Raw genomic sequence first — 10,636 nt, forward strand, 5'->3', positions numbered from 1 at the left:
TGGGTTATTAAATAATCAATACATAGTGCGATATGGTCCTAACAAGGTATATCATAAAAACTGATATACCTGGAGACAAGACGTCTAATCAACGCATCCTCTCTTTTTCCATCCAACTCGTTCGTGTTTGGGTATAGTTACAAGAGATTGTGTATTAGAAATCCTTTATTTTTGCAACCCGATCGCTCTTCTGACTTTGGAATGAGTTATATTTATCAGTACACCGTTTCTTATACACATTTGGTTACACTCCAGTAACTAATGGAGAACAGTGAATAGTTAGGATTTTTTTTTAAAGGAATCAATGATCCACTCGCAGGAGAGCCCTTTCCCGCATCAGGCACTAATATATTTTTAACGTCTAATTAGATCGGGTATTCGTTCGAATTCAGATAAGAACGGAAACTCGTTGCTTTTGGTTTTTCCTTATAATTGGAGCCATATAGCTCTATCCATTTATTCACTTGACCCAACTGTGAATGAATTTTGAACCGTTCTAGCTAAGAATCAAAGGACATTTTTTACCGATCTGATATGACCAGATAAGAATGAAGTATTCTCAGAGTTATCCATTGATACGACATGCTGTTTTTTCCATTCATTCCCTTTCAGGATCAGTCGTGGTCTTACAAACTCTACCGATGGTATGGACGAATCCGCTTCATCCAAATGTGTAAAAGATCATAGCCGCACTTAAAAGCCGAGTACTCTACCGTTGAGTTAGCAACCCAGATAAGGATCTAATTACGATCGAAATAAAAATCAAGAGATTTGATTACCGGAACCAGTCAAGTCAAAATTACCGGAACCAGTCAAGTCAAAACATTGAACTAACATAAGCATAAGAATAACAGCAAGTTTAGAAGAAACTATGATTCTAAAAAATCTATACAATAAAGAAGAGCAGATTCACAGATAAGTATAGCTTTAGTAAATAAAAAAAAAGACTTCCTGTGTCACAGACGATCCCTCAAACCAATCCTTTGAATGAAGTAAAAAACCAAACCTATGAAACCGCAAGAATAGATCGATTTATCTACGATCGAATTCTATTGTATTCTATTCGTTCGAGAGACCATTGTCAATACAAACGAAATATTGGGAAATCAAATCAAACAAAATACAATAAATAAACTAAATATAAATAAGATAAGGCCTTGTGTTAGATTGGCACTACAAGAAATGAAAATGAAGTGAAGTAAAGAAGAAGTAGGTAAAAAAGAATATCGTATTTATTCACTATCACTATAGGCCCCAAGATTCACCTCTTGTTTCTTGAGGTGAGGGAGTCCCAAGGAAAACCATCAGATTAATGGTAATCCCATAATTTCATGGATTTCAGTTATGACATATAATATAATCCTTTTTCTATCCCTCTCATATTCATATAAATATAAAAAGACAAAGAGATTCTTTGTCATTCTTTGTCCTTACATTATCTCAAACCATATAGGAACAATAGCGAATAGGTATGAATATAGCAAGAGAGTGGCGAAGAAACAATTAAACAAAACTAGAACTAGCTACTATACCGGTCCATCTTTTGATTTCATTAATTTCATTTTGTTTGATTAACTCGAAGTTCCTTAAATACCTCTGCCTTTTTTGAAATATCATGAACAGTTCCCGTGGGTTGAGCTCCTTTTTCAAGGAAATATAGAATAGCAGGAACATTTAAATAAGTTTGATTCTTTATCGGGTCGTAAAAGCCTACTTTCCGAAGATCTCTTCCCTCTCTTCGGGATCTGACATCAATTGCAATGATTCGATAGGTGGCTCATTGGGATAGATCGATGGGCAATACCCCCCCCCCCTGGAAACGTATAGGAAGTTTTCTCCTCATACGGCTCGAGAAAGAATGATTAAAATTGATGGATATAAATCTATAGCAAACGGATCCTTGAAATCATCAATTAAATTATGATTGAAGTCGTCTTTTTTCCTTCTTCCTTCCTATAAAATAAAAATATCATTCGTCCTCATAACTCAAGTTGGGTAATTCTCAAAGGACTAAAAAAGAAATCCTTAAAAAATCCTTAAATAAATATTTATTGAGCGGTCTATAACCCCTTTTTTGTCTCGTCTGGAATATATTTCCATTTCTTACTTATTATGATCCAATCCACTTGATTGAGACAATCATTGAAAATGGTGTTTTCTTGTTTTGGAATCACTTATCCTTGAATCATTAGGTTTAGACATTACTTCGGTGATCTTTAATCTTCCGGAACGGCAGCAACATACCTTTTGGCTATTTCTTTACGTCGAAGAATCATACGAACGATTCAATTCCATTAATTCCCCTGTGATACACTTCTTTATCATCGAAATAGTCTCACCAATTACAGCAAACTTTTTTTTTATAGAAAAGTCGGTCCAATTTGACCTTTTCTATATCGAAGATATACTTACGAAGTCGTTCCAAATTATTAATTGGCACTAACCCTAGATCCTGCCTCTGATAATCATTTATTCTCGAGCTCCATCATGTACTATTTTATTTACATTACAACCCAACATCGTGGAGTAATGGTGAAACAGAACAAAATATGTCGAGCCAAGAGCATCCTCATTGAAGATGATGGATGTAAAAATCCACAGCCGATCATGTCATTCAAGTCGCACGTTGCCTTCTACCACATCGTTTCAAACGAAGTTTTACCATAACAAAAATTCCTATAATTCGGAATCGGTACGGGATTGATTCAATATGGAATTAAATCATGAATAGTCATTGATTGATCTTTTATTCTATTTTTTAATATTCTCCATGGACGCATATGTATATCTAACAAGTATCCAGTTTGCCCCCTGATTCTAGCGTATGAATCATTTATTTCACCATTTATAAGAAAGACGAATAAACAAGAAGTTAGTTAACAACCTGATCATTTGTGACAATCAGTCATGAGTGAAATGAGCCAATTCTTGCTCGAACGACTAAGCTAAACTAAAGATCTTTAATTGGATTTCCAATACCGGAAAAGAATGAGTTAGTAACTGATTAAGCCATTCCAATGAACCAGAAAGGGCCAAAGTGGTTTGATGGTAAATGATAAATTAACTAATCTCAGACTTCATCGAGTATCAAGGATTCATGAAAAATGGTTTCACATAAAAAAATCTCGTACTTTGCCATCATTGCTATTGGTGGAAAGCAGTTCTTCCGTAAAGACTCAATTTGATCTCTGAATCAATCAGCAAGTCTGTGCAATCACAACGAATAACTGTAATTACGGATATCTCTTAGACGTCAATTTGATCATTTTGATCATCATAATAACATGAAATTTAATTTTGCTTTTCCTTAAATCATCAACTGTCTAAACCAGATCAACTGTCTAAACCAGATAAATGGGACGAGAAACAAAATCTAAAACTAATTTCATTTCTTTGTTCATGAGCATCAAACATAATAAGAAATATAGTAAAAGTCAAAAAATGAATAAAAAAGACACAGTAAAGTAAATAAGATAAAGTGAACGTCCTCGATTCATTCTTGAATCTGATTGAGAATATCAGAATCAAAGCAGCATGATCTTTTGGTATCCATCGGGTTATGTTATATATACAGCTGTTACCGCGGGTAATCGTGGATATTTTAAGGCATCACAGAAATTTCTGACCGAAACCAAAGACTGTTTGTTGTTTGTTCTTACTGAAATAGAACAATAACAATACAAAAGGGTGGCATGCTTCTTTTCGGCATATTCTGCTTTTTTGCTTCCAGAGTCGTTCGATAAAGTCAAGTAAATTAAATCCGCGATTCTGCCTACCAATGGATTTACAATTCCATTATTCATCAGTTCATTAGAACCAGATGCAAATTGGGTACAATACAATGCATCTATTCCTATTGAACTTGATTGTTTGTTGATGAAATCGGGAATAGCCACAGATATTTCAATTGATACCTTCCATTGTTGATCAGCACATCACATATCTAAAAAACATTTCATCTGGATTATATTATGAATCATGCATACCCGGTCAACCAACAAAAGAATCTTCTTTTCTTATAAGCTGTGTAAGCTGCGTGCTATACCAGTACCAGACACGTATAAGTGCAAAACAAAAAAGGTCCAGATCCGTTTTTTATTCCCATTTTTTCATTTGAGTCCAGTCTTAGGAACTCGAATCCCGTTGATGGAATTGGTACCACGAACTCGAACCCTCATTAGAATCCAAATAAAATGAATTCTCAATTGGGATAATTATTAAATGAGATACGATTACCATATCTGCTTTACCATTAATTCAAAGTTAGAAGATAGAAGAGGTTTCTTTCACATTTCGACTCAGAATGGATCATGCAGGAATCAGAATTTTCTGGATTCAAGCATAAAGTTTCTTTTGACTAACCAACTCCAATATGAACGGTACGGACATAGACTGAATAATCCAATTTTGAATTAAATCAAAAAAATATCTTTTCAACGGATCTATGTCTATGCTCCCCCACGCCTATACCAAAATCATGGATTTTTCATACGTGTGTCAGTCATTGAAAGTGAATTCCGTGTGTAGGAAACAGAATACAGAATAGAAAGGTAAAGTCTAATTCAGAAAAGAATCATTAACATTAAAAAATCATTAACATTAAAAACCAAACTAGAAAGAAAAAAACTAGAAATAAAGAATAGATTACGATTACATTGTATCCAACATGAACCTCCTAAATAGAAATTTAGATGATTAAAGAGAACAAATAATATTTGTTGAGTTAAGATGGAATTAATCTGGGACGGAAGGATTCGAACCTCCGAGTAACAGGACCAAAACCCGTTGCCTTACCGCTTGGCCACGCCCCATTTATGTTTCTATTCAAACACGAATATACATTAATATTGGTATCGGGTGTTCGTCAATTCCAGCCCAGTATCTATGGAAGAAAGAAGTTGTTGCTGAGATTCGACACGTGTAAATCCGGAATAAAACTAAATTCATTGATCATTACATATAATTAAATTAAGATAATTAAGATATTGTATGAAAGTATGATTCCGTATAATTCAATTTGACAATTGAAGGATCTTTGATTGGGGGAATTCAAAGAAAGAAGGACTTTTTTACCTACCCTCTTTCTTGATTTTTTCCCTTCAAGAAATAACTCAATAAAAATGATATTATTCTAAGAACAAAATATTTGTTATGCCTAATATCTTTAGTTTAATCTGTATCTGTCTTAATTCTGCCCTTCAGCCGAGTGGGTTTTTCTTCGCAAAATTGCCCGAGGCTTATGCTTTTTTGAACCCAATCGTGGATTTTATGCCGGTCATACCTGTGCTCTTTTTTCTCTTAGCCTTTGTGTGGCAAGCTGCTGTAAGTTTTCGATGAGATCCTTGATACTGTTCTAGAAAGATTCATGACTTATTCAAAAAAAAAAAAAAAATATTTTACCAATTTTACCAAGAAAGATGAGATAAGTAGTGCATTAAGACAAGAACCCTCGATTCAAACATTGAACATTCTTCAATAGACTCCGTGAATCCGGATCACCTCATTTCCTCATTCTGACCCTCCATCCATGGAGCGCATACGGTATTCTGAGCCCCCGCAATGCAATATCAACAAATCGCATTGTAGGTATGACGAGATTCTTTTTTTTGGTAACGAAGGAATCAGAACCTTATTTTATTACAATACAAATGAATTGAATTCCTGTTAATTCCTTTCTTTTCTAAAAACCACTTCGTTTCTTGGTATCAAAAAATGAGATGGTACAAAGGTTGAGAATCTATTCCCTTTTTCTCCCCCAACAGGTCTTGGAGATTTGTAATGCTTACTCTCAAACTGTTCGTTTATACGGTGGTGATATTCTTTGTTTCGCTCTTCATCTTCGGATTCCTGTCTAATGACCCAGGACGTAATCCTGGACGCGAAGAATAAAGAATAATAGATTTTTTCTTTCCTTTTTTGGTTTGGTTTCTAAATCCATCTTCTTAACTTAAAATTTTATCTATTCCATACATTTCATTTATTTAAATGAAATCATCAATCCAACCAACCAAAGGGACTCGGGGTTTATAGAATGAGAAAGATAAATATCAAGTGAGCGTAGGAAACGGAGAGAGAGGGATTCGAACCCTCGGTACGAATAGCTCGTACAACAGATTAGCAATCTGCCGCTTTAGTCCACTCAGCCATCTCTCCAAATTGAAAAAAAAAAAAATGAATAATTCATATGTGACACGACGTGTGAAGTAAAGATTCATATTTCTTTTTCTTTATTCTAGAGATATATATGAATTTTATAGAAATCCTATTTATACAACCATTCAAAACAGGTATCTCTAAAGGAAAAAAGGAAAAAAGATCCCTCTTTGATTTTATTTCGTTCGAAAGGTTATTCTTTTGTTCTCCCGGCCTGGCTAGGCACTGGCCAGGCCATTCCCCCCTTTCAACCTAACCTAAAATGAGAAATTGGAAAACTCAATATGTTATTGAGTTGAAGCAGCAACAAGAGCTATTTCGATTTCTATGATATGAAGGAAATTTATTATATTGTTATTTCCTTATTTTTCCTTTGATTCATCGTTGCTTTTTTTTATTGGAATGGGAAAAGCGTATGTATGTTCCCTCAAGTACTCAAGAGACAAGCTTTGTTTTGTTTAAATAAACTTGAGCAAAAAAAAAATGGAACTATAAACTATAACTTAACTATATATATTATTGCACAAAACTTATTTTTCTGTTCCAACCTCGCCGATTCTATCGGACCTCTGAGTAACGACTTCTACAGCAAAACAAAAAGGTTTTTTATTTATCCTCTTGCCCTATTTCATCAAGTATCCCCGGAGACAGGGCATGTCAGCACTCTAATATTCACAATATCTTGATCGCGCCTCATCTCCTTGTTCGACAAATGGGCCATTCCTATACAATAATCACAATGTAGCGGGTATAGTTTAGTGGTAAAAGTGTGATTCGTTCTATTACCAACTGAAATAGTTAAGGGTTCTTTCGGTTTGATACATTCATATTCCGATCAAAACTTTATTTCTTATAAGGGTTTAACCCTTTCCTATCAATGCCACAATTGGGGAAGAATATAATTTTCGCGATTTGCATCCAAAAACTGGGATTATGGAATTGCGAAGCATAATTTTTTGAGTTTTCCAATTAGAATTAGATAAGTATGAGTAAAAGATCCATGGATGAAGATACAAAAGTGTATTTCTAATCGTAACTAGATCTTCGATTTTTGTAAAGGGGAGATTGAAGCCAAATAGCTATTAAACGGTGACTTCGGTTTACCGGGCCATCGGCATATATTGTTTCAGCTCGGTAGAAATAAGATTCTTTTCCTAAGGATTCATGTCAGTAGAAATAGGGAACGAAGTAACTAGAAGGGTTTTTATAATACCCTCCTCTAGAGGGATCATCTAGAAAGCGAATAGCTTGGATACATTCAGACAGAAAAGCTGACATAGGTGTTATGGATCGAATTTTTTTATTCCGATTTGCTATGACTTCCTTCTTTGATTTCCATACCTTTCCATTTCCATACTAATATCATACATCGTCAATTTTTTCGTTTAGGTTACTTTACGCCCTAAATCGGGGAATCTATCCTTTATTCCATAAAGGAGCCGAATGAAACCAAAGTTTCATGTTCGGTTTTGAATTAGAGACGTTAATAGTGATGAATCGACGTCGACTATAACCCCTAGCTTCCAAGCTAACGATGCGGGTTCGATTCCCCGCTACCCGCTCGATATGAATCATAATACATCCATCATTGATTTTAATATGCGTCTTTATTCCCTAAGACGCATACAATCTGATTGTTTCTGTTTTTATCCAAACAGGGAATGGAAAGGAGGAATCAGAAAGAAGAGAATCGGGACGAGAAGCGTCCATTGTCTAATGGATAGGACAGAGGTCTTCTAAACCTTTGGTATAGGTTCAAATCCTATTGGACGCAATTTATTTACATCTATTTTGTTTGGATTGCTATTCCAAGAAACATATTTGGAATGATTCGAATCAGAGCCATTTCTTTTCTCAACAATTTATGTCGTACTAAGAGACTCTACCAAATGAAATAACCAATTTCTTTATGTTTGTTCCTGAAGTAGAAATAGTTCCATCTGCTCCTGAATAGCCTCTTTCAAAAGGGCTTCCGCTTGCTCGGTGATATACCTTGGTAGAAGATATGATTTCTTGTAACTGAGGCTTATTTGTTCTTAAATGGGTACGTAACTGAACAATAAATTTCTTTACCTGTCCAATTTCTAATTGATCAAGATATCCATTCGTTCCGGTATAATAGTAACTATCTGTTCATCCACCGCGAGAGGGGATGATGGGATTGTTTGAGCAACTCCCGTAATCGTTGACCTCTTGCAATTGATTCTGAGTAGCTTTATCTAGATCGGGAAGCGAATTGCGCAAAGGCTTCTAACTCTGCAAATTGAGCCAATTCTAATTTTAATTTGCCGGCTACTTGTTTCATGGCTTTAATTTGAGCTGCGGATCCTACTCTGGAGACGGAAATACCCACATTAATAGCTGGACGGATTCCAGCATTGAATAAATCCGCGGATAAGAAGATTTGCCCATCTGTAATGGAAATGACATTAGTGGGAATATAAGCCGAAACGTCCCCAGATTGAGTCTCAACTATTGGTAAAGCAGTCATACTTCCTTCGCCTAAACGAGAACTTAGTTTAGCGGCTCTTTCCAAAAGGCGGGAATGCAAATAAAAAACGTCTCCTGGATAAGCTTCGCGACCAGGTGGTCTTCTTAATAGAAGGGACATTTGGCGATAAGATTGTGCTTGTTTGGAGAGATCATCATAAATTATTAAGGTATGTCGTTGACGGTACATAAAATATTCAGCCAGAGCGGCTCCTGTATAAGGAGCGAGGTATTGTAATGTAGCAGGCGAATCCGCTGTTTCCGCTACCACAATGGTGTATTCCATTGCTCCCCGTTCCTGGAAAGTAGTCACTACCTGAGCCACGGAAGATGCTTTTTGACCAATAGCTACATAAACGCATATTACATTTTGACCTTTTTGATTGAGAATAGTATCTGTAGCTACTGCTGTTTTACCGGTCTGTCTGTCCCCAATAATTAATTCTCGCTGACCGCGTCCTATAGGGATCATCGAATCAATAGCAATAAGCCCCGTTTGAAGAGGCTCATATACGGAACGTCTCGAAATAATACCTGGAGCGGGAGACTCAATTAACCGATATTCAGAAGCTAAAATTTCACCCCTCCCATCAATAGGTTTAGCTAGGGCATTTATAACACGACCCAAATAAGCCTCACTCACCGGTATCTGAGCAATTCGTCCTGTTGCTTTCACGGAACTACCCTCTTGTATCATCAAACCGTCACCCATTAATACAACGCCAACATTATTGGATTCCAAATTCAGAGCAATACCTATCGTACCCTCTTCAAACTCTACTAATTCACCTGCCATTACTTCATCAAGACCATGAATACGAGCAATGCCGTCGCCCACTTGAAGTACGGTACCAGTGTTCACAATCTTTACTTCTCTATTATATTGCTCAATCCGTTCGCGGATAATATTACTAATTTCTTCGGCTCGAATGGTTACCATTAGTATCTCTTAATTCTTTCTAGGAAGCAAAAAAGGAGAAAAATAATACCTATCCTATAGTAGAAGGACTAATCGGTTATTTCTTTCATGGCCCCAAGTATGCCAATATTAGCACCGATGGTGCGTAAATGTAACTCGCCGTTCAAACAATTATTCAGAGTTCCTAGAGCCCTTGTAAGGCTTGTTGGAAAACTCGTTGTTGGACCTGATTAATCGCTCTTTGTTGTTCGAAATGAATGCTTTCGTTTTTGTAATTTTCTAATTGTTCCAAATTCTGATAAGCGGCATTAATCAAATTTATCTTTTCTTGTTCTATCTCAGAGTATCCATTCACTCGAAACTCTTCCGCTTCCCTTTCCACTTTCTGTAAGCGAGCCCGTGCTTTTTCAAGCTGCTCAACGGCTCCTCCGCATAGTTCTTCTGAATTGCGAATAGTACTCAAAATCCTCTGCTTTCGATTATCTAATAAATCACTTAATGAAAGTAGATTATCTCCCCATCAATTCCACAACTTCCACGATCTCTTCCCGAACCGAACATGAATCTTTCGATTCATTTGGCTCTCACGCTCAATTAAATTACTTATACTTATGGGGCATTCCCATATCTCTTTCTTAATGAGCCTACCCTCTCTTCTCTGTTCGTATTCCAGGATATAAAAACTGATACAAGAAAACCCAGGATCTCTGGAGGGCTCTTCTGACCAGACCAAAAAAACTTGTAATTGTCAGCAAAGTCGTTTCTTTTATTTCTTCACATCCAAAAGAATTCTTTCTCATTTTATACACATAGGTCGTCGATTCAGCATTAGATAAAAAGGAAGGGGCGAGGTACCCGTTTTTCCAGTCAATGGTTCAAATCATTTTATTGATATGAGTGTTCTATATCAAATAAATTCCCAACAAAATGATTTATGCATTTTGAAACCAATCTTATCTTGTACTAACGCAGTGGTAGAAAGAGTACCGTGTTGTGCTTAGACTTCAAACAGTTCAGCTTTAACCATGTTAACTAAATGGTCTCACATTATTGGTTAATAGAGAATCCAATTTA

The 10,636-nt window shown here is 36.0% G+C and overlaps 2 non-coding genes and 1 pseudogene across 2 annotated transcripts; 1 reads left to right on the forward strand and 2 right to left on the reverse strand.

The window, feature by feature from the left end:
- Positions 1-6,065: 6,065 nt before the first annotated feature.
- TRNAS-GCU (transfer RNA serine (anticodon GCU)) lies at positions 6,066-6,153 on the reverse strand. Its single transcript has one exon. It is a non-coding gene; the product is annotated as a tRNA-Ser (tRNA).
- Positions 6,154-7,716: 1,563 nt separating this feature from the next.
- LOC126409541 (ATP synthase subunit alpha, chloroplastic-like) lies at positions 7,717-9,749 on the reverse strand (annotated as a pseudogene).
- TRNAR-UCU (transfer RNA arginine (anticodon UCU)) lies at positions 7,856-7,927 on the forward strand. Its single transcript has one exon. It is a non-coding gene; the product is annotated as a tRNA-Arg (tRNA).
- Positions 9,750-10,636: the final 887 nt, after the last annotated feature.

Source organism: Nymphaea colorata, unplaced genomic scaffold (genome assembly GCF_008831285.2).
Source record: "Nymphaea colorata isolate Beijing-Zhang1983 unplaced genomic scaffold, ASM883128v2 scaffold0507, whole genome shotgun sequence".
Lineage (NCBI taxonomy): Eukaryota > Viridiplantae > Streptophyta > Magnoliopsida > Nymphaeales > Nymphaeaceae > Nymphaea > Nymphaea colorata.